Raw genomic sequence first — 22,376 nt, 5'->3', positions numbered from 1 at the left:
ACGGACAGACGGACGGACAGACGGACAGACAGACGGAAATGGGAGACCTATTTCTTCGTCTTCTAGGGGTCATGAAAGATCGAGAAAACGTAAAAGTAGAGAGTCGGCCGACGGACTCGATTACAATACTTCCTTTGCTTACGCTCGGGAAGTAAAAAGTTATTCACAAAGTTCGCAGATGAATTGCTTGATTCTTTTTTCAACATCCGCGCACTCACTGTGGCACCAGGAACCACAACTCTGACATGAAAATCACATTTCTCTTGTTTTCGACCTAGAGAATATATAATTGCAATATAAACATGCAACATCAGCTTCATCGTCATCAATGTCTTCAACCTCTTCATTATCACTGACATAATCCGTTTCTTCTTCAACCAAAATTTTCCTTTTTGCTTTTCTTGATAACTTTTCCCTCTCCTTTGTTGTTTTTTCTTCTACTTCCTTTTTTAATTCATCAATGTCTGGCGTGGAATTTATATGTCCTTTTTTACTAGGTTTTCTGAATCTTATGGCAAATCCTGATGTTGAAGGTTCAACTTCAGTAGCTTCAGGTGTTCCAGAGCCTAATGTAGGCATTTCAACGCGCTACGCCTCCTTGTTGTGGTTGTTTTTGACCATTCATCAGGAAAGATGTTGTCATCGAAGGGATATATTCCTGTTTTGGCAAACGCGTGTACTGCATTTGCGGGTGTAGCAGCCTTCAAATACGCTTTATTGAAAAGACCAGCTACTTGGAAATGTGTGACGATTCTACCAGGATGTTGTTGAAGCCAAGTCTGAATTTCTTGGCCGTAATAAATTTGGAGAGGTGAAAAAACCTACATCCAGGGGCTGTAGCCGGTGGGTACAATGTGCGGGAAAACAGAATAATATCACACCATTATCTTTCGCGTATTGTAGCACTTCAAGGCTTTTGTGGCTGCTGTGGCCGTCTAATAAGAGTAAAACCTTGTTTTCATTCGAAGCTTTAGTGTAATGTACAAAATATTCCAACCATTGTACAAAAATCTCTGAACACATCCAACCGTTTAGTTGACAATAGGCTTTGCTGCCCATTGGAGCGTTGTCCATCAGCTCATTTTTCATTATTTTTCTTGGAAATATCAAGGTTGGTGGTACAAACGTGCCCATGGCATTCATACAGCATACCACAGTTGAATGTTGTCCTCGTTCAGCATAAGACAGCGCTCCAACTTGCTTTCGTCCTTTAGTAGCTAAAATTTTTTGTGGTCGTTTTTGTACTACACTGAGACCAGATTCGTCAATGTTGTAAATATTTTCTGGTGGAAAGTTATATTTTTCCATAACCTCGTTCAGAGATTTAAAATATAAAGCGATATTATTTTTATTGAAGGCTTGTGCCCGAGCAGCTGAGGTGTTTTCAGGCCTTCTGAGAGATATCTGTGGATTTCGTTTTAAAAATTCCTAAATCCATTTATCACCAGCTGTTTCTTTTTCTTTGTTAAAAGGGTTTTTTATATTATTTTTAGATGCAAATTCGAAAATTAACTTCTTTAAATCTTTTAATGTTAAACCGAAGAATTTAGCTTCCATATCCTTTACATGTTGAGCAAATTGATCTTCCATCTCTCGACTAAATACTGGTCTTTTACCCCCCAAATGTCCTTTGGTACTGTTACAATTGTTTTTAAATCTTCTGCGCAGTGTGGTAGCAGGGACATTGAAGATTTTAGACGCTAATTGCTATCCCATCTTTTTTTCCCGAACATTTCGCAAAGCCTCTGCCATGTTTTTTTCCTCCCATAAATTGCCTCTTAGCCTTACTGGACATTGTACTTGAAGCTGCAAGTGACTTTCCTCTGTCATAAAAAAAGAGTTCTCAGTTTTTATGAGAGTCAAAACCTTATACCTATGATGGCATACTATGCCATCAAAGGAAAAGCTTTGGTATGCCATCATAGGGAAATTCGAGGTTTTATTAAAATCAATCTCTGTATTTTTTCATTTACAACATAACCCTAAACTGGCACCTGTATTACATGTGTCACATGTATAGAAAACATGAATTAAATTGGTGCCCCTGAGTTAAGCATATTAAGAACATGATTTCAACTTGATTAATGTGTAAAACTTACTTCGAGAGTCAACAATATTTCATTTATTTTTCTGCCTTTCACGAAACAGCCCTACACTCACACTGCTTTGTAGACATTCATGTACCAGTAAGGACAGCATCTTGAACTGGTGATTTTACCGCGAAATTCAAATGGTCCAAAAAATTTGAAGGTATGCCATCATAGGCACCATGCCATCATAGGCTGGTTTCGCCGTACTAAGTTGGATTATTGAAACAAAGACACGTAAATTTTATGACCCTTTTTAATTCTGTGCCCTCCCTAAATTTTTCCACTGATTTTAACAGCTGCGTCGGTATCGAAAAATCTCCAGTAAGATAAATTTGGTATGTGTTGACGCCTACTACCAGATTAATGTCTTAATAAATTGGTATTATCACCCTAGTACAATAATAATCGTGATTACCGTACAGAAATACGTCCGCATAGCATGTTCGCGGTTAATTTCCTGGTTACTCTACTAGTGTGCGGAAAAGAGTGGTTCTGTTTACTACACTTACTACGTCAATTACGCCGCCACCATAATCAAACTAAGGCAGATATAAATTAGCTTTAGGGGGTGCATAAATTAATTACGCAATCACGGCTGAAACGAGCTGAAACTTTCATTGCCGGACATGATACCGTTGGCGAGCTTAATTTGTTGATGTGTCCATGTTGCCGCACCAGCTTTATTAAAACTTCAAATTAAACAGCAAATCTGCAAATTAATTTGTTAGCAAGGATTGCTCATTAATAAATTAAAATCCAACAGCTCTCAGGCGCCTGAGAAATTTCATTTTGCAACTTATATTTCTAAATTTAATAAACAGAATGTAACAAGTTTATGCTTCCGACTTTTAATACGTTTTGTAAAAACTTGAAACTTTTCTAAATTGAAGCAGAAAGCAGCAAGCAGCGCCAAACCAATTTGAACCAAAGAATAGTTTTGGTGTTTTTATATTTTTTCTTCTTGCAACTACTTCGTAAAGGGAAAGCACAGTACATAAAAGTCTTTATGTTAAACTCCAATAAATCTCCCTAGTTTTACATTTCCCAATATGAACTCTGCCAGTGACACCAGATGTGTTTTCTTTTTCAGTTAGCATAAATTTGAGTTCGCTCGACTTTTTCCCAACTTCTTTTTTCAGTTGTTCGCACGTTAGATAAAAACGAAGTGGCATTTATGTTGAAGACATTTTTTCCCGCACTTTTCAATGCAAGGTGCCGCTTTTTCAGCACGAAATGTAAATACAATGTGAAAATGATTACACATAACCGTCACGAGATGCTGTGATTGATGATTTGCATCAGATGCTGGTTAAAACGAACGCACGATGCAGATATTGTGTTGCTTTTTATACACACACGCACAACATCGTTTATGAATTTGTTCAGCTTCTGACAAGCGATTTCATTTTTCAGGGGAAGTTTTTAATAAATTCGGAAACAACTGGGCCATAAAAAGTTTCCTTTAAACAAGGAAGTCGACCAAATATTAAAACCGCCCAGGGATGAGATGGGTTTTAGATTCACAACATGCGGCTACAGTTGTCGTAAACAATTTTATTATAGTAGTGTTGTCAATTACCATTCCAAGTCTTAGCGGCTGATGCAACATGGATTTGCAACATGGCTCCATTTTAACTGAAGGACGCGTTAATTATGCTTATGTAATACTAAAATACTGTTGTTTATTAGTGATTTAAAAATTTTCACCCACGTAACTAAACTTACTTATCAATTGTTTATCCAAAAATATTATATAATAACAAATATTCGGCATATGCGTCATTTTACATATTCAAAAATAATAAAATCATAAAAGATGAATCCCCCATCAGTAACGTTGCAGGTACTTCATCAATAAGTGACTATTTAATGGATGCCAAGTTACTAAATGCCTTGACATTTTATTTGATTATTCAATTATCTACTACCTATCTACTGTTGAAATTGATGTGATTTGGGACCTGCAATGAAGGTACTTAAAAATTCCATTAGCGTTAAATATTCTTGTGGGTAGTAAATACTGCCACTATTAAAATATGTTTTACATTTTTATACTTTTCTGTCAATTTATACCTCTAGAAAACGTTCACATATTTTTTTATTTTCTATCCAGTATTTTCTCAACGGATGCTGCTAACGTCGTCGTTCTAAATTCATGTTGGTGGCACTCACGAAAATAAAGCTTGTCGTGAAGTTAAACTGTGTTTCCGGAGACGTCAGTCAGTTTTCATAAGTATCTCTAAAAAAATTCCTCGGAGTGCAACGAGTTTTCCTCATTACGACGTGAAACACTTCTGTGGATAATTTTCATATCTATTTCGTAACTTTTTCCTTGTCTATATAAAATTCCTCTAGATGTGTATTATTCAAAAGCTGAGTTTATCGGAGGCAAATGTAAGTATCATAGGTATTCATTTCCTCCAGGAATTCGTACACAACAGTGACGTGAACCTGAAATATTATAGGTACACAATTCTTCCAGGAAGCTTTCATTAACAGTTAGATATTACACATACCATATATAGGTGTTCAATTTTTTCGAATTAACAAAATAAATAACGTATGATTAATAATGATTTGTGTTTCCGAGGTTTACGATGCGCAAACTGTCATATTTCTGAACATACCAAATCCTCATATTTAGCATAATTCGTTAACTTCAATAAACCTGATTCTCGTCATTTTTCGTGCGGTCTTCCATTTCAATCTATCTGTCTGTGTCGTATGTCCACCTCTGTATCAAATTTTATTAGACAAAAACTATCTGATTGATTATTGTTTAATTTTATATGCATATGTCTGTAGGAATAATAATATGTATAGGTGGTAAAGCGCTGACCAAAATTTGTCTGATTATCCCCACCCACACTGAAATGACGTCACATTAAAATGTCGCATAGTAAACGCCATTTCAAATTTATAAAATAATATAAAAGGGTGAATGGAAAACAATAGCCCGCGTGCATGCGTAAATTCGTTGATTTAAAAAAAAAAGCAACGGAAAAGTATATTGCAGAAATACCATTTAACTTTTTTTTTTTTATTTCAAAGAAATGTATTTATTGCTCAAATCAAAAAGGGCTCACCTCATTTTGCCAAAAATTTAAGTATTCAGTACTCTTATTGCTAGTATTATACTGCCCCCATCCTAAACTCACTTGAACCATACGCAATAGCATGCTTCTTTGTCTGTACTTTAACAGTCCACACATAAGTTTATTTTAACTTATAGGGGTTATCGTAAAAAGAATAAAGTGCACAAAATTAAGACCCGGTTTATAGAAACCGATGTTAAAGTTAATTCGCGATTAACTTTTAATTAAGGTCCGTTGCTAGGTAACGTGCATGTTCTAACCAATCACGGGCTCATATTCCACATTTTAATCCTCTGTTAAATTAATCGAGGATTAAATATTTAATTCGCCTTTCTATAAACCGGCCCTAAATCTTTTAAATTTTCGACTGTACTTCAGGGACTAGGGAAATTCTCTGTAATTAACTTTAAACCAACTTTTTATTAGTACATACTACACTGGACTTGTCGGAATTGACACTTGTCTTTTTTGAAGTGTTAATCGAAACATTTTCCAATGCAAAACTCACTAGAAACCAAGCATAGCCTTGCGCTTTATCGGCGCTCTTCGTTTCCTATCATCGGTGTCCGCTTCAGGCTAAATGGAAACAAGTCAACAAAATATGTTTTCATAACATACTGCGCTCGAATCAAAGATAGTAGCGGAGTATGGGTAATTAAAAATGATATATTAATGAATTCAGAAAAACTAATAACTGTACAAGTTTTTTTCTTTTACTACGATTAGTATTGTCTTCAGGTTTTTTTTTGTATAGAACTGGATTTATTTAAATACATAAATTAAAGAGTACATATACCGTGTGATTTTAAAATTTCTGCTCTAGTTGGACATGACATACGTCAGGAGTGCAATTGAAACGGCTGACGTAATCGTCATGAGTCATGACCAACTAGAATTTAAAAAATCACCCGATATCTTAGACATACAGGCAATCTTAATACATCTTACAATTCAATCTCTTAATTTTCTCATAAAGTCGTTATCAAATGATCAAACATCTCTTTAAAATTAATGTCTCACCAACTTCTGTATATTTCTTTAATTGTTTGTCGTTGCTTTTATCTACCATAAGGAGAGGGAGTAACAACCGTTATATTATATCTTTCCTGCTTTTTTCCGTGGATATTTCCCTTCATAGAAATCTAACTTCAAGTCTCTTTTTGAGTACTAAACTATTAATGACATGTTACATATTTTTCTTAAAGGTATATAAGGCTCCACATCCGTATTATATGTTCAAAAAGTAATTACTAATTATTCATCCAAATAATAACAAAATGACTTCCATATTCCATACTATCACTGTATTGTTACGTTGATCGGTGAATAAAATCGGCGTGGGTAAAACTCAACAATTTATTTCTTACTAACTCAAATTTGCACAACTAATCAGACAGCGATTATGTACAAAATAATTCCGGCGCAACTTAACTGGCTTCTTTCAACATTCGCTGGACTCGACTTCTCGCATTGTCTGAACTGCACAAACTGCTCCCGACGGTGGTTCCCATTTAAACAGCCGTGCGGTCCTTCTCGAAGGTCTCCGTCACCGCTTCTAGGCTTGTTCTGGAAGACCCGTCTCGGCTTCCGTTTCCAGGTTTTTCTTTAGCGAACGCCGTCCAGCTGCGATGAGCTATCATCGCCGTACATATTAGAACCCATAGGCGTCGTACCGGGGCGGCGCATAGGTTTCTTTCGTTACAGTATGATAAATATGTCTTATTAGATTTTACTTTTATAGACTCTTTCTTGCTTCCATAACCTACAACACCGTAATAGTTTCAGCAGAAGCTTCTCTTTTCTTTGTTATTAATTACTTTGCATACTTCATATCTGCGTATTCTTTCTTTGTTGTGTCTATGTTGTGTATGTTTCAACATGATGGTAAGCAGCTATTACTTCTGCGTTGTTTTCAGATAACCATTATTCTGCCCATAACCGTAATTTTCTTTTTCTTCTCTATTTTGTCCTAGTTTTTAGTTCTGATTTTTTTTCTATCTATCTCTATCTTTTTAAAATATGTATGAAAATTCCGAAATGTTATTTTCCGCTCCAATTCTTATCGTTGCCTACCATACTTCTGCGTTAGTTTAAAAAGATTTGTTTCTTATTGAATATAATCATGTTTAATTCACCTTGGAAGGACTGCTTCTTTTCCTTCTAAAGTTTTTGGATTTTCTTCATACTGTTACGTGGGTTTAATAAATCCTTGCAAAAGAAAAATAACTTTATTTTTCTGACAAGAGAGTACAGTTTTTTCAAATCTTCTTTTTTTTTATTCATGGATATCTTGTAACAATACATATATGTACTCCTTTTATTCTTCTGTTGTAGCGTTAATATTATCTCTAATAATTGCTTTATTTTCATGTTTTCCAGTACTGTTGCCATTTATTTATCTCTTTCAGTCTTGAAAATATGACGTTACTGCGTCCCATTTGTTCATTTTTCTTATTATATATATTAAAATGTTCTTATTTCCTTTGTTATTTTTATCTTATTTTCTTATTGACAACGGTGTATGTACCCAAATTTTGTCGTACATAGAAATAAATTTGCAGTAGCAATGATTATCATATTCCATATCATTCATAGCATGTACCATTAAATCATGCTATGCCACCATATTATATTAAGTGATGTAGGTTTTACCCAGGTTGTTGAAAACTTTGTACGTTACCTGAACCATTGTGTTAATATTAATCCGGTTACTTACAGTCTAGTTCAAGGATCCGCTTTTGGATCTGTACTATGTCTTTACAATATTTTTCACTTCCATCTTGTGTTACTTTTCTATTTCTACTGATTTTACTTCCCAAGCATAAGCTAAAGCAATATTGTAATCGAGTCCATCAGACGAGTTCCGACTTTTCTGGATGTTTCATGATACCGAGAATACGAAAACATAGGTCTTTTTATTATACCGATAACCTTCTAAGCTACTGGACTTATTGTTGTCAGATTTTGTATGTATATTAGTGTCGTCTAGATGGTAAAACGCTGGCCAAAAGTTGTCTGATTATTCCCTACCACCAGTGCGATGACACCATCCTAAAAATTTACAATTGTAAATGCTATTTAAAATTTATAAAATAACACACTCCTCCACTTGTAGTTTATGAATCCGTGTTGAGTTTTTACCCTAAGCATTTAGATTTTTGTTAAAAAACCAACACTTTACAATTTTGCTTTGAAATTGCAGAACCGAAAGCTCTGAAACATTGCAAACTTTTTAATGGTTTTAATGAGTCAGTTTATTTTATTGATTAAATCAGAACGGCTCACTCCATCTTCCCGAAACTTTGGGAATACAGTACTGATATTGTTAATATTGCACTGCATCAATCCAAATTGATATACCTGTCCTTGCAAAAGCAAAAATGTTGATGACGCCATTACACAATTTTGTAAAGGAAAAACTCATTTGAAACATACGCTTAGCTCGCTTCTTTACATGTACTTTAACATTACATACATATCTTTATTTTAACTTATAGAGGTTCTCGTAATATAATAAATTTCGCGAAATCAAATTTTGTAGTTTTTCGAAAAACCTGGATGTGTTTTTTTGTATTCAGAGGGAAGTTCTGTCGAAATAATCTTCAACCAGTTTTTGGTATTTGGCGTAGAAGGGATCTGCTATTTTTACAAAATATTATCTGAATTTTAGGACTTTGTTTACAATATGGTTTAAATAGTAGTGATTATATTATAAGAGTTACATGTCCTCACATTACGTCGACGAAGATAGAAATGTGAAGTGTGAGGGGATCGCTTATTTTTGTACTTCTGCCACAGAAGCGACTCAAAAGAAAAATAATCCACTTTTTTATTAGTCGTTTGCTTTTATGAGAACTCCTGTAATTTTTTTCCAACATCAAATTACAATTAGACGTACTTATAGCGCACAGCCAAACTTTTATCAACGCTTAACGTGGCGCCCTCTCCGCTTCCACAAAAAAGAAAACTTGAAGCCGTTGCGCAAATAAACTTTCAGAGAATAAAGGACAATAAATTACGAAGAATTGCTCCATGCGCAACGTGAAATTGTCATTTATCATCGTTACTTTCTTTATATTTGCCTGTTCTGATTAATGTTTTACAATTTGAACGAATCTTATTTAGACAGATTTGCATGATCTGGATCTCTGGACGATAAATAATTAAATTCCGACGAAATCCGACACGTAACTTTAAAATCAACCCTTCGTTACCCTTGCACGCCCCAGCCCTGGATAATTGGAATTGTTGGTTCCGTGAAACGTTTCATTGCTAATTGTGTATCTTTTGTGAGGGTTAATATTTGATTAATGGACACCGCTGGGTAGATTAATGGTGCTGGTTTATTTAAAAAAATGCGGGGATATCTTGGTGAAATTTGCAGGGTTTTCGGAGAAATCCCAGCCGGGGAAGAGGATTACTCGGATAACTTGCTTCAACTACTGCTTTTACGCTTCGTTGCTAAGTATGCACATAAAACATTCGAGTTTAAAACAGTTATGTGAAGCATGTGGAAATTAGTAGTTAAACAACAAACTGTATTAATATATTGGATAGATGATTATGATCGGGCGTTGAAAATTAGGTGGGTTCATTATGCTTCGGTTGAGAAACAAAGTGATTCTGCCCCTTGTAATAGAGATTAATGATTTACGCGCAGTTACTGTAATAAATCGATATCATTATCAAAATAATACATTGTTACATGACGACCAATGTGATAATTTATTAATTAATGGACGGTAAAATCATGGCTGCACGCATCACACTTTAGGGTGATGTTACAAATACCGTTTGAATAGATATTTGGATGTCTGTGAAAGGACACAACCCTAATAGATATAGCAATACAATGGCCAAAATCGTCTTAAGCAATTCCACAACTAAAACCAAAACTATTCGATAAATGTTAGTGGAGAAATCTATGCTTTGTAATTGTATTATTTTGTAATGGATTGTATAAACATTTGATCAAAAACTCATGTAATAGAAGCTCAAATTTGTACCACAAATGATCGGAATCCTGACTTTGATATGTCACTTTGGTTTAATTCATAGCGAAAATATAGTAGTGAAAAGATTAAAAGTTAAAAATTAAATAATTGGCTGTTGTAGGTCCACTCTAACAGATTAGTTGGAAATGTATGTAATTGATGCGCTGCTTTACTAATTTCTGCTGTTCTTTACTGGTGATGTCATGATCAGTATGGGTGTATAGTTAATTATAGTGTTATTAAGCACGCACATATAATTTTGGAATCGCTTTCATGCAACGTCACCACTCCACATTGCTAGTGAGGTGCACTTTGAATTGGCGGTTGAAGGATTATAGTGTAGTCGATTAAAAATTTTATTAAAAATACTACAAACGCCAAACTTTTTGCTTGAAGTTTGGAAAGTGATTTAATTGGTCTACAGAGTCACTAAAAATTATGGAAGCAGTTGATTTTTTACCTCTCCAGATTTTTGGAAAAATCAATATTGTATAGCATTTTACAATTGAGCCGTGAAACTGCAAAACTGAATGCTTTGAAATCTTGCAATCGTTTAAGGTTTATCGTAAGCATGTGAATCAGAATTTTCATTTTTTAGTTAAAATGTATTTAGCACGATAAATGCGCTAAAATTCTATTAAAAGCGATACTAGGAGGTCCTATATGAATGCTAAAAGAAAGACAAAAAATCCCGGAGCGATGTCTTACAACGATCACCTCTTGTCATCTTCCTATGATATAATGCACCGTTTTGCCTCATATTTCAAGCAAGTTTTTCATCAAAGATTCTTATGTAATAAGGATAAATACGAATCTGGTGCCTACGATAATATCACAACAAAAACCTGTTTTGTGATTTATACTAATCTGGATGTGATAGTGAGAGCCGCAACTTTAAGAAGATCTGTGATAATTACTGTGTCGTTTATAAATGTAATCAGTGTTTTAAACAAATCTAAATTCTCCGCCGATGGAGTCAAGAAATCAACTAGGAAGTTAAAAACCATCTCCACAGTGGGCGTTGACAATTTCCTGCATTCCTAATTCGTGATTGCATGACCTGTTTTTGCGACTCCACGAGTTACTTATTTAGTTTAATAATGGAACGAGTAACTTTTCCTGACATTGCAAAATTGCTAAAATTTGTCCAATTCGTAAATGTACTTCTAAGGCAAATGTAATAAATTACTGATTGATCGCGATCGTTACTCTACCATTCCAAGGTATTTGAATCTGTTTTACTTAATAATATTTACAGTCACGTTAGAAAGCCTGGAAGTAACGCACATGGATTCATAAGGAATAGATCTACTTCAAATACCTTGAATAAAAATTTAGTCGAAGGTTATTTCGACAGAACTTCCTCGTCTTGTAGTACAGCAGCAAATCCAAGTTTTTCGAAAATTTGTAAGATTTTTGCGAATTTTATTTTATTAAGTTAAAATAAAAATTTGTAAGTATGTAATGTTTCAGTAAATGTAAAAATGCGTGCTACGCGTGTGTGTCAAGTGAGTTTCTCCATTACAAAATTTTGTGATGACTTCATCAACATTTTTACAAGGACACGGTATATCAATTTGGATAAATGTAGTGTAATTTATCTAATCTCAAATCGAGGCACCGAAGAATCAGATTTAAGTCTCTTAATGTTTGTATAGGATTCCGTAACTCTGTTTTCGATTATGTAGATGAAGACTATCAAACCTGTATGTACAGCTGGTTTCAAAAAAACGGGACAAATGACCTATGAGAACCTGATTTTCTCATCTCATCCCGTTTTTTTTTAAACCAGCTGTATGTTCATATATGACGAAAAGTAATATAGTTTTGGAAAATTCGATCTACCCTATAAAATAGCGATTATTCTGCTTTCTAAAATCTGGGGGTTACCGACACCCGATAACTTTAAGTTGTAAATATCTCTTGCTATTGTACTATTTACTGTCCGTCTCGTTATTGCCAATAAAATTTTATAGGGTACAATGACATTTCCAAAACTATAAAAATTATCGCAAATGAAAAGGATTGTAAAGTTACTGCATAACAATATTGAATATAACATTATTTGTTGGTATAATAAAAATGATAACACTTAAACGTGTTCGTATTGTTTGGAATTTTTATTTAAATAACAGTGCCAAAAAAATGTTGGACGTCAATGTCATTCCTCTGCCACAAAGTGTAAAACACGTTTAAGTACCTACTGTGACTTTATTTAGTTTTGTCAATTTTGATACTGTTGGCATGCTAAAGTGGGACTCATAAACTTGCAACTTGGTAGTAACTTTAATGTTCAACTTTTGCCGTATATAAAGGGGTTGCAGAAGAAACGTAGGGGATCCAAGTTGATTATACTACAAAAATTTACCATTTTAGACATGTTCTAAGTTTCTTGTTGTCGAAATAAGTCTAAACATATTAAGAAAAACAGGCAAAATGTAGCCCCGCCCACCCGCCCTATCTCAATTGTGATGATCTTTTTATTCGTCGTGAGCCAAGGGGGCGGAGCTTAACTGCAAAATCCTTATTTCTCTACGAGAAATTAAAAAAACATTTTTGAGTATCGTGTTGTTCAAAGAACACTATGTATATTAAGAAAAAAATAAAGCCAAAGATTAGGCCCCCCTCACACCCGTCCCGATCTCAGTTCTCAATAATTGTAATGAATTTTTCGTTCATTGTCAGTTCGAGGGGCGGGGCTTAATTGCAAGATCCATATTTGTCTACAAGAATTTACCATTTTAAACATGTTTTGAGGTTCTTGCTGTAAAAAGACGATTAGTATGTTAAGAAACAAGGCAAATATAAGCCCCGCCCACCCGCTCTATCTCAATTGTGATGATTTTTTTTTTAATCGTCGAGAGCCAAAGGAGCGGAATTTAATTGCAAAATACTTGGTATTTCCCTACAAGAAATTACCATTTACGACATGTTTTTGAGTATCGTGTTATTCAAAGTATACTATGTATATAGCGTGTTATTGAAAGCTACGTATAAAATAAAATCGGCAATTGGTCTCGAAGTATAGGTGCTAAAAGTAAAAAAAAGTTCGGGTAAGTGTATTCTCCTTTTAGAGATAAAACATATTAAAATTTATGTCCAAATTCGTTGTTACGCCTCTGATAAAAAAATCATCTTTCGTTTCTACAGCAACATTTAGTATTGACAAAAGTTTTATTGTTACAGTTGCTAGGATTAACTAAAATAAATTAATTTTACCTATTTATCCTTCAGTAGCGTCTAAAAAGGTTGGATAAGGGTTAATTTTCCCCTTATAAATATTGACAACACAAAATAAGTTTTTCAGACTTCTTAGACTTCGCGAATAACTGTCAATTTTGTTGTACGTACCTTTCAATAACACCCTGTATTAAGAAAAAATTAAAGCCAAAGATTAAGCTTCGACCATACCGGCCCTGATCCAAATAGTAATGAAGTTTTTGTCCGTTGGCAGACCTAAGGGCGGAGCCTAATTCCAAAATCCATGTTTTCTTGCAAAAATTTACTTTTTAAATGTGTTTTAAGTTTCTAGGAATAAAAAAAAATAATCACAATTGAGATGGGGTGGGTGGGCGGGGTTTATGTTTTGCGTTTTGTTTTTAGTATACAACAAAACCATCTTTTTGATTTCTTGTAAAGAAATAATTATTTTACAGTTAAGCTCCGCCCCCTTGGTTCTCGTAGATTAAAAAAAATCATCGCAATTGAGATAGGGCGGGTGGGCGGTCTTACATTTTGCCTTTTTGGAAAGCCAAAATTTGAAGTTGGCGGTCATGACAGCCACATGACGTCACACAAAATGCGCAATATCATACCATGTCTTCTTGTACCATGATTTTAACCATGTTTTAAGTTTCTTGTTGTGAAAAGATGGCTATGTATATTAAGAAAAAAAAAGGCAAAATATAAGCACCGCTCACCCGCCCTATCTCAATTCCGATGATTTTTTTTATTCGTCGTGAGCCGAGGGGCGAAACTTAATTGTAAAATCCTTATTTTCCTACAAGAAATTACCATGTGAAACATGTTATTAAGTAATCGTGTTATACAAAAAAAAATTAAATGTATTAAGGCTTGTCCCAGAAAGTTTTGCACCATATTTAAATTCTGCTATTAAAGTTGTTTTACCGCCATTTGAATTAAGTAAAATATATATGCTACACCAGGCCATGATCTTCACATCTGTCATTAGTTTTTTTGTTTTAAACAGTCGGCTCGGAAAATGTCGTCAAAAAGAGTTAGTGTTAGATAACGAATTTTGCAAAATTTGGTCCGAACATTCTCAAAAATCTTTAAATTTAATAACGAAAGAGGCTAATACCACGCGGTGGACGATAAAAAGGACCATTGATAGATGTCAGCGACAAAGAAAAATATATTTTTTTGAAAAAATTTGGCCGCAAAGTTCTTGTTTGGCAAGCAATTTGCCAATGTGGCAAGAGAAACAGGGTTTTCTTGTTAAAAGCAGCATCAACACTGATTTTTGTGTCCGAAAATGCCTTCAAGCTCGATTACTGTCTTTTTTAAGAGCTCACCCAGGTTCTACTTTCTTTTGGCCAGACCTAGCTACTTCGTATTACTCATAATTAGCGAAGAATTGGTTTGCGCAGATTAGGGTCCAATATCCAGACAAAGAAAATAATCCCACAAACTCACCTGAACTCCGGCTCTTTGAAAGATATTGGGCTCTAGTTAAGGGAATTCTTAGAAAAGAAGGAAAATGCGAAAAAAAATTTGAATTCTTCAAAAAATTGTGGATGATGGGAAGTAAAAAAGTTTCTAGTGCAAATTTGCAAAAAATATTGCGTCGCATTAGATCTAAAGTGAGATTATTTTCCCGTAAGCCGTAATTTTAAACAAGTAATTAAGAAATTCTTAATTTTATTGCTGTTTTAGTATACTGTAAATAAATTTGGTTCGATTTGTTGAGGCGTTCTTATTTTATTCAAAAACAAAACATGTGCAAAACTTTCTGGGGCAAGCCTTAATTAAAGAAGAAAACCAATAGAGAAGCCCCACCCATCCATCTCGATCTCAATCGTGATGAATTTTTCATTCGTTGTCCAGGCTAGGGGTGGAGCCTAATTGCAAAATCGATACTTTCCTACAAAAATTTACCAATTTAAACATGTTGAACCTTTCTTGTTGTGAAAAAAAGACTACACTATACATATTAAGAAAAAAGGGCAAAACATAAGCCCTTGTGGTTATAATACCTAATCTTTTTTTGAGATGCATAGCAATAAATCTTGTTAATTTAATGTCGAGAACTATCTTTAACAATGCAAGTATTGACAGAAAGCTACAATATAGAAAAATGATGGCAGCTATTTAAAATAGAAGAGTTTCGGTGTACAAGTCATTATCATTATCTCTATCAAAATTTAATTTTCGTGGAGTTAGTGCTGTCAACCAGAAAAATATCCCCCTACTTCAGGGAATTTTCCTTCAAGTCGGCAGCACTGCACACTACCACAGTTTGATTGGTTGAAACCCAACGTCAACGGCAACATAACGCCGAAAGTTAAAAGTTGGTCATCTCGAACGTCATACCAACGGCGTGCCAACTTTCAACAGCATCGTCAACGGATGATATAAACGACGCATACCTTCGCTGCGTATTTATCTTACAACGGCAACGTCAACGGCAAGTTTATAAATGGACCTTAACACTGGATGCGACGTGACAAGTTTTTTAAACTTCGAATTTCAAAGTGACAATAAGGCATAGACTACATCATTTTCAAAATTACAGAAAAATGTAGTTCAAGATTTTCTGACTTCACTGTACATTTGAAAAAATAATATGCGTATGCTGTTCGAAATTTTCCGCATCCTGAAATACTTACGACGACGTATTTATTACAGCATTATTATATCTTTACAAAAAACAAGTACATATACATTATTCTCTTTTTGTTTAAAACTGTGGACTGCTCTTAGATCCTTGTTAGATTCTTTTTAGAACCAATAAAAATTCATTTCTAATCAACACAAATGTTCTCCAGAACATAGGATTTTCTGTTTTACTTCTTGAGCGTAACCCAATGGATATAATCTCTAGTGTACGAAAAAATAGGTCTTCTACTTCCGTCTGTGTGTCTGTTTTCTGTTTAGATTGTTGTCAAATTTTATGTGTTAGGAGTATCGTGTAGATGATAAACCGCTAACCAAAATTTATCTGATCATTCCCACCAACACTGAAATGACGTCACCGTAAAAATCTTGCTTAGTAAACGCTATTTCAATTTTATAAAATATTTTTTCGATATTAGCACCGTCGGCGTCGCGTCGGGCTACGTACGATAAATAATGATCTTCAATTAAATTTCTCTTATACTAACTGCAAATAATAAGCGCACCACCATGTGCAACTTCGCAACTTGATACCCTTCGGTGACTTTCTTTCAAGTCGAGAGTGATTTACAACATAATTAAATTTAATCTATTCAGCAACACTTTTTATGCCCGGTAGTCAGAACCAACACGCCGCGTTACCTGGAACCCATCGAACATTCTCATGAGTCAGATTCCCACATTCGCCTCGATTTTTCTCCGAACATGTGTAAAACGTTAACCCTTTCCAGGAGGGTGTGACGACACTGCAGACAGCTCCTGCTTCCGACGAAAAAATCCTGTCCTCAAATGGCGTACACGTGCGTAAATGTGTGCTAACCCGTAGTTTCTTTTAACGACGTGGTGGTCCTTCGAGGGCACGTACTCCTGCTCTCGACACTCGTCTTCGAAAGATGGTGGAGCGAACTAGTACATTGTGAACATCTGCGACCGGGCTTTAATTGAAGTCGAGGTTCACTACAATCAAACTACCTCTATCTACATGGTAGTGGCGGACTTAAATGAATTAAGAGGTTGGACGTGAGGTGAGCGATGAGCGTTACGTGTGCATTTAGCACCCTGTGCCTCCTGCCCATAAAAATGTGTTTCGTGATTTATTATGGCATAAAACAAGTCAGTTTAGGGTGCAAAAAGTAAGCTGATGCTGAAATAACACGACGCTGCCGTCGTTAAAATTAAAGAAGCACACCCGCATGTTGGAGGGAGTTGTTTTTGCCGTTTTTGGGGCACACGCAAGAGGAGATTTATCTTGTCGGAAAAGGAGTAGCGGAAGGTGGTGCTTTCATGTCGGTCAATCAGGTTATGCACTTGGTGCAATATTTTATTTTTTAAATAAGTTTAAGTCACAACTATATGGAAATTACTGTTAGATGGGAGTTTATTCCATCTTCAAATAGCGTATTAAAAATGTCTTTAATATTATGTCAGGTAGGCCATATAAATATAGTAATTTGGTCGGCAACCAATTTCGTACCTATAAAGATCCCTAATCAAAAATAAAATTTATCATATTAAGTTAAGTTCTTTATAGGTTAGAAAATCTTACAAATTAAACCCATTTATTGCAAAAAGTATACATGATTAAAAAGTTTATATCATTGATTTCTGGTAAGCGTGCATATTGAAATGAAGTGCATAACAGTTTAATGTTAAACATGTTTACGAAGGTTTATTTAAGCGGTTTTTTAACCTACGACACTACAACGGTAATCTTTTTTTTATATTGTATAAGCACCCGGAATGTCAACAACTTAACTTTATGAAAAAATCGAAAAAAGGAGATGACTCTTTTTCATCTGTCCGAACCAAAATACGTGTAGCAGGTTCTACAAATAAATAAGTATGCAATTGAATCAGAATTAGGCAAAAATGGTTCTTAAAGAGACCATTTCTGGACTTTCGTCACACCAAAATAAAAAACTCGCAAATTTCAAAAGCATACAAGTTCTATTCTAAAACAACCCAAACGATACAAATTAAAAACCAATACAGTGACAGTATGAGACAAACATCTAAGTTGGGAACTATAGACTACTCTTAACAATATGCTCCTGGTTATTGAATTATTATTTATTGCGTAAAGTTTAAGATAAATAAAAGCGTCAGTGGATGTGAAAACAAAAACCTTTCGAAAAATGTGTTCCTCTCTCCGATCTACATAATGTAGTTCACACATTGTGCATGTTTTCTTTTTTTAGTATTTAAGACTACTGTTATTTAAACACACCACTGCACTTATCTCCCGAAAAGTTGTTTTATGTGGGTGTATCATTTAAATCAATTTAACCGTGTGGGATTATTTATTAACCCAATTCGCGTTTAATGAAAAAACGGTATAATTGCTGTACAGTTCGATATTTTGTTCTGATTTAAATATATCGATCTAGCGGTCGAGTAGGTAGGTGTTTTACGGGAACCCCCCACGTAAACTCTGCACGGCACACGCAAAAAACCAACTTACTCCTAGAGAGGCAATAATGGCAAACATAAATTTGATTCGGTTCACCTACTCGAGTTCATGGTCAAGAACATGAGTTGCAGTGTAGGATTCAAGATTATCTTTTTTTAATAACTGTAATGGAGTGTGGCGCCAGTTAAACGAGTTATTGCGAAGAATATGCCGATATATTATGTAAAATGATGTGCCGAAGGATCTTATTAGACACCATATTATTCATAAATTCAAGTCATGGATGGAAAAGATCCTTTTCTGCAAGGTTATCGTAGGTATTCAATCAGGAGATATTTTTTCCAAGTCTGCAATCATTAAGTGGGTACTGAATAACAATTCCTTATTTGAAAAGCGAACACATAAACTGGATTCACGTGAAACGAGTTGAATTTTATTGGCGATTAATTTTTTTACATGTGTTATATATCATTTAAGATGGCGTGAAGCTAACCACATCTTTGCTTCTAATCGTACGAAACACGTCGCAACGCAGTTGGTTTTTCTTCTCATTTATAGCCTCAACGAATGCTCTAAGGTCCTTTCTGCTTTCTGTTGGTTTATGTTGGCAATCACCATCTTCCACACAAATCGGGAAACTTCCTGATCGTAACAGCTCCAAGTTACATCTGGTCGTGGTGAAATTATATGCAATCATCTTCTGTTCCATTTTCGTCAAACATTTACAGTTCCAAGGATTTCCAAAAGTTGTCACAGTCATTGGTTTTGAGTTGTCTTGGATTTTGACATTTGTGAGAAGATTGTAGCTCAATAGCAAGGTCATTCTATTTTTTACTTTTTTAAATGCCTCTAAAGAAAAAGTTTCTAGCTTATTGTTACTTAAATCGAAATACGTGAGCTCTTTTAAATCTTCAACTTCTCCAGTGTCAATGAAATTTATATCGTTGAACGAAAAATCGAGTTTCCTAACTTCTTCCAACGATTTTATATCAGAAATGTGTGATAATCTATTGTGACTCATCGTTAGTTCTTTCAGTTTTGGTAAATTCTTAAGGAAGCCATTTTCAATGTACTCTAAACTGTTGTAGTCCAACTGGAGAACTTCGACGTGACCATCGAAAGCCTTGTCGTTGATGAAGGATAACTTATTATTTTTGATAATTATTTGCCTTATGTGGCCACCATAGAATGCATTTTGTGGTATCGTCTCTAAAACATTGTTTGATAAATCTAGACTTATGATAACTGAATCTTCAAATGAAAATGCTTCGATAAACTGGATGTTATTGTGGGTTAAGTTTAAGCCACCCAGTTGTCTAAAACCACTAAAAGTTCCTCTTCTGACGTGGTTTAAGTCGTTTCCGTATAATTTAAGAAGCCTCAAAGTTTTTCCTATTTTTTTAAAAGCGTCTCTGTCTATAACGTTACTACTATTTACTAAAAATAATAGTTTAATATCTTCCAAGATTTCGAAACTATTATTATTGATAACTGAAGACGAACAGCTTTGTTGTGTGGAATCGATTATCACGTCAGTCCAACTATCCGAACCGTAATTGCCAAGATCAGATACGCAGTCACAGAAAGTCACATATCGTTGATCACAATCACAAAGTATTTGCTCCAAGGGCGAAATAACAAGAAGGGTAACAAATAAAAACACTGCGTTCACAAACATTGTCAGACTAATTATGCATGATCACATGTTTTATCGCTTATTTGCTTATCGAGTGCAGAGTTCAAAATTTATCAGCAACTTTTCTGAAATTACATTAATTCTTCTGATAGTAATTAAAATTAAACACTGATCTCTATACCATATTGTAACGCATGGTCCAAATCTTCCCGTGGACTTGAATTGCGTACTAATTAAAAGTTAGTACTTGTAATGAGTATGTCGTTACCTGAGAAACAGGTGGCAAAAGCATAAATTAAATCTCGTATTCTAAATAAGGCGCTGAATTCTTTCCACTCAAACCCGTTTGCTGGACGCTCAACTCTGGTGTTAGACATGTGGTAATAGAATCATAATAAACTCATTGAGGATCGAAAGGGAAACCTTTAAACAAACATATCAAATACTTTGGTAAACATACACGCAAACGTGGGAACTTGTCATGTTGAAGGTAGCACATAGTTAATTGAAACTAAATGGAAAAACTCAATTAATTTTTGATTACTACTGTGTCGAAAATAGATGGAAAAGATCGCTAGAATAGATAAAGCCCTTTTTCATTTTTGACAGCCTCTATATTTCTGCGTGATTTATGTATTTCACCCTCACAATCAATCTATTGATCGCGGGTTATTCAGGTAAAAGATTTTTTTGAAACGCTTGGGATGGTGGCGTCTGTTTGAGTTTTTCTTGTATTGTGACGGTTTTTTTTCGCTGGTCATTTGCTAATGAATTTTGTCAAATTAAAACAAAAATTTATCAACAGTTGAAAATAGATTATAGCATTAACATGCAAAGTTATTAAATCTGAGAACTTGGACCCGGTTCGAATATTAAACGTACCCTAGTTTAAAGAATTCCTGAATACCAAAACTGAACCGCTTTAATTTCAGTTATTCGAATCGAGCGTCAAGGCAGCGATGTGTTCCACATTTTTATGAGTTTACTGGTAGAATTTCAGCCTGAGATTGGGAAAGCAGACATCTTTTTGCACTTTTTCATTTTCTCCGCCAATTTAAAAGCTATAAAATATAGGAACACAATTTTACATTTGACGTTTTATATATTTTGATCCGTCAGATACAGCCTTGAGCAATTTCGGATAAATAACTTCACGTGTAACGTGCAAGTTAAAAGCAAAACACACAAGTTTTCTCCACTTTGGCAGGGAAATCGAATCCCTCTTGTTATCTAACGGAAACTTGTTGCTCGCATGCAAACCGCAATTCGTTTTGTCATCAAATGGCCACTTTAAAACATGTGTATTTTGATGAAATTCCGCTTCCGACGCTGTAAATTTGATTACCTGTCGTTAGTGAAGTTTGGAACTCTGACATCGGGACTTTTGTTTCTTTTGCGACATCACCCTGGAGGAACATCTAAATAAATACTGGCTATATTCTGTGAATTCGAGGAATTAAGTTCTCTTGGGTGGTAAAAAGTCAGGTCTCGAGGGTGCGGTCAAAGTAGAGAATTGCTGCCGTTTTGCAAATTCATCGTCGGTGGGGGTGGAGTTAAAGTTTCTTTTTTTATCGAGCGGCTGGTAATTAACAAAGTTTTATTGCATAAGTAAACAATTATTAATCAAATAAATTGCTGCAGGCGCAGTTAGCAGTGTTTAAAATTTACAAGCTAAATTTACGTTTGTTTGAAAGTTTTCATAGCTGTAGCACATCGAGATGTTTATCGCTCGACACTTTTTTCTAGTTAATATTGTTCTGAGTAAACTTGAAATGTCGTGTAAGAGCTTATTGCATACGGACGAAACTGAAAGTCTAGACGCTTATTTCATCGCTGGCGAAAATTAACTCTCCTGTACTTTTATATTATTATTATTATTATCTACATCCAGATTTAGCCATTTTTACAGGAACTCAGTAAACGCGTAGTGCATTAAGATTAATTTTTTTTATGTTGATATTAGGGTGATAATAGTATTTTACATTACACTGAACATTGTCTACTGAAATATATTTGTCTTCAGTCAGTTAAATATATCCAGTGCATTAAGTTAATGGGTTTACAATATTTAAGTTTTATCGACGTTTTATTGCATTTGAAATTGACTATAAACAAGTGTTAATGTTGACATTGTACATCAAGTACCTTGCTCAAACTATTTTAACCATAACAACGACTGTTGACGAAATAAATAATCTTACTTAAGTATACAACGTTTGTGCCCGAGTAGATTGATACAGCTGCAGATAGTTTTTATTTCCAACTTTTAACATCACGTACTTAAAGTGCTCGGTA

The 22,376-nt window shown here is 34.7% G+C and overlaps 1 protein-coding gene across 7 annotated transcripts in view; it reads left to right on the top strand.

The window, feature by feature from the left end:
• Window positions 1-22,376, top strand: part of LOC135130013 (uncharacterized) — a 420,354-nt gene that overhangs the window by 340,212 nt on the left and 57,766 nt on the right. The gene's annotated exons all lie outside the window — the stretch shown is intronic.

This window comes from Zophobas morio, unplaced genomic scaffold, assembly GCF_036711695.1.
Source record: "Zophobas morio isolate AGI-343-1 ecotype UQ-CSIRO unplaced genomic scaffold, CSIRO_AGI_Zmor_V1 ptg000017l, whole genome shotgun sequence".
NCBI lineage: Eukaryota > Metazoa > Arthropoda > Insecta > Coleoptera > Tenebrionidae > Zophobas > Zophobas morio.
The sequence above is the reverse complement of the archived record's forward strand: the minus strand, read 5'-3'. Positions and strand labels throughout refer to the sequence as shown.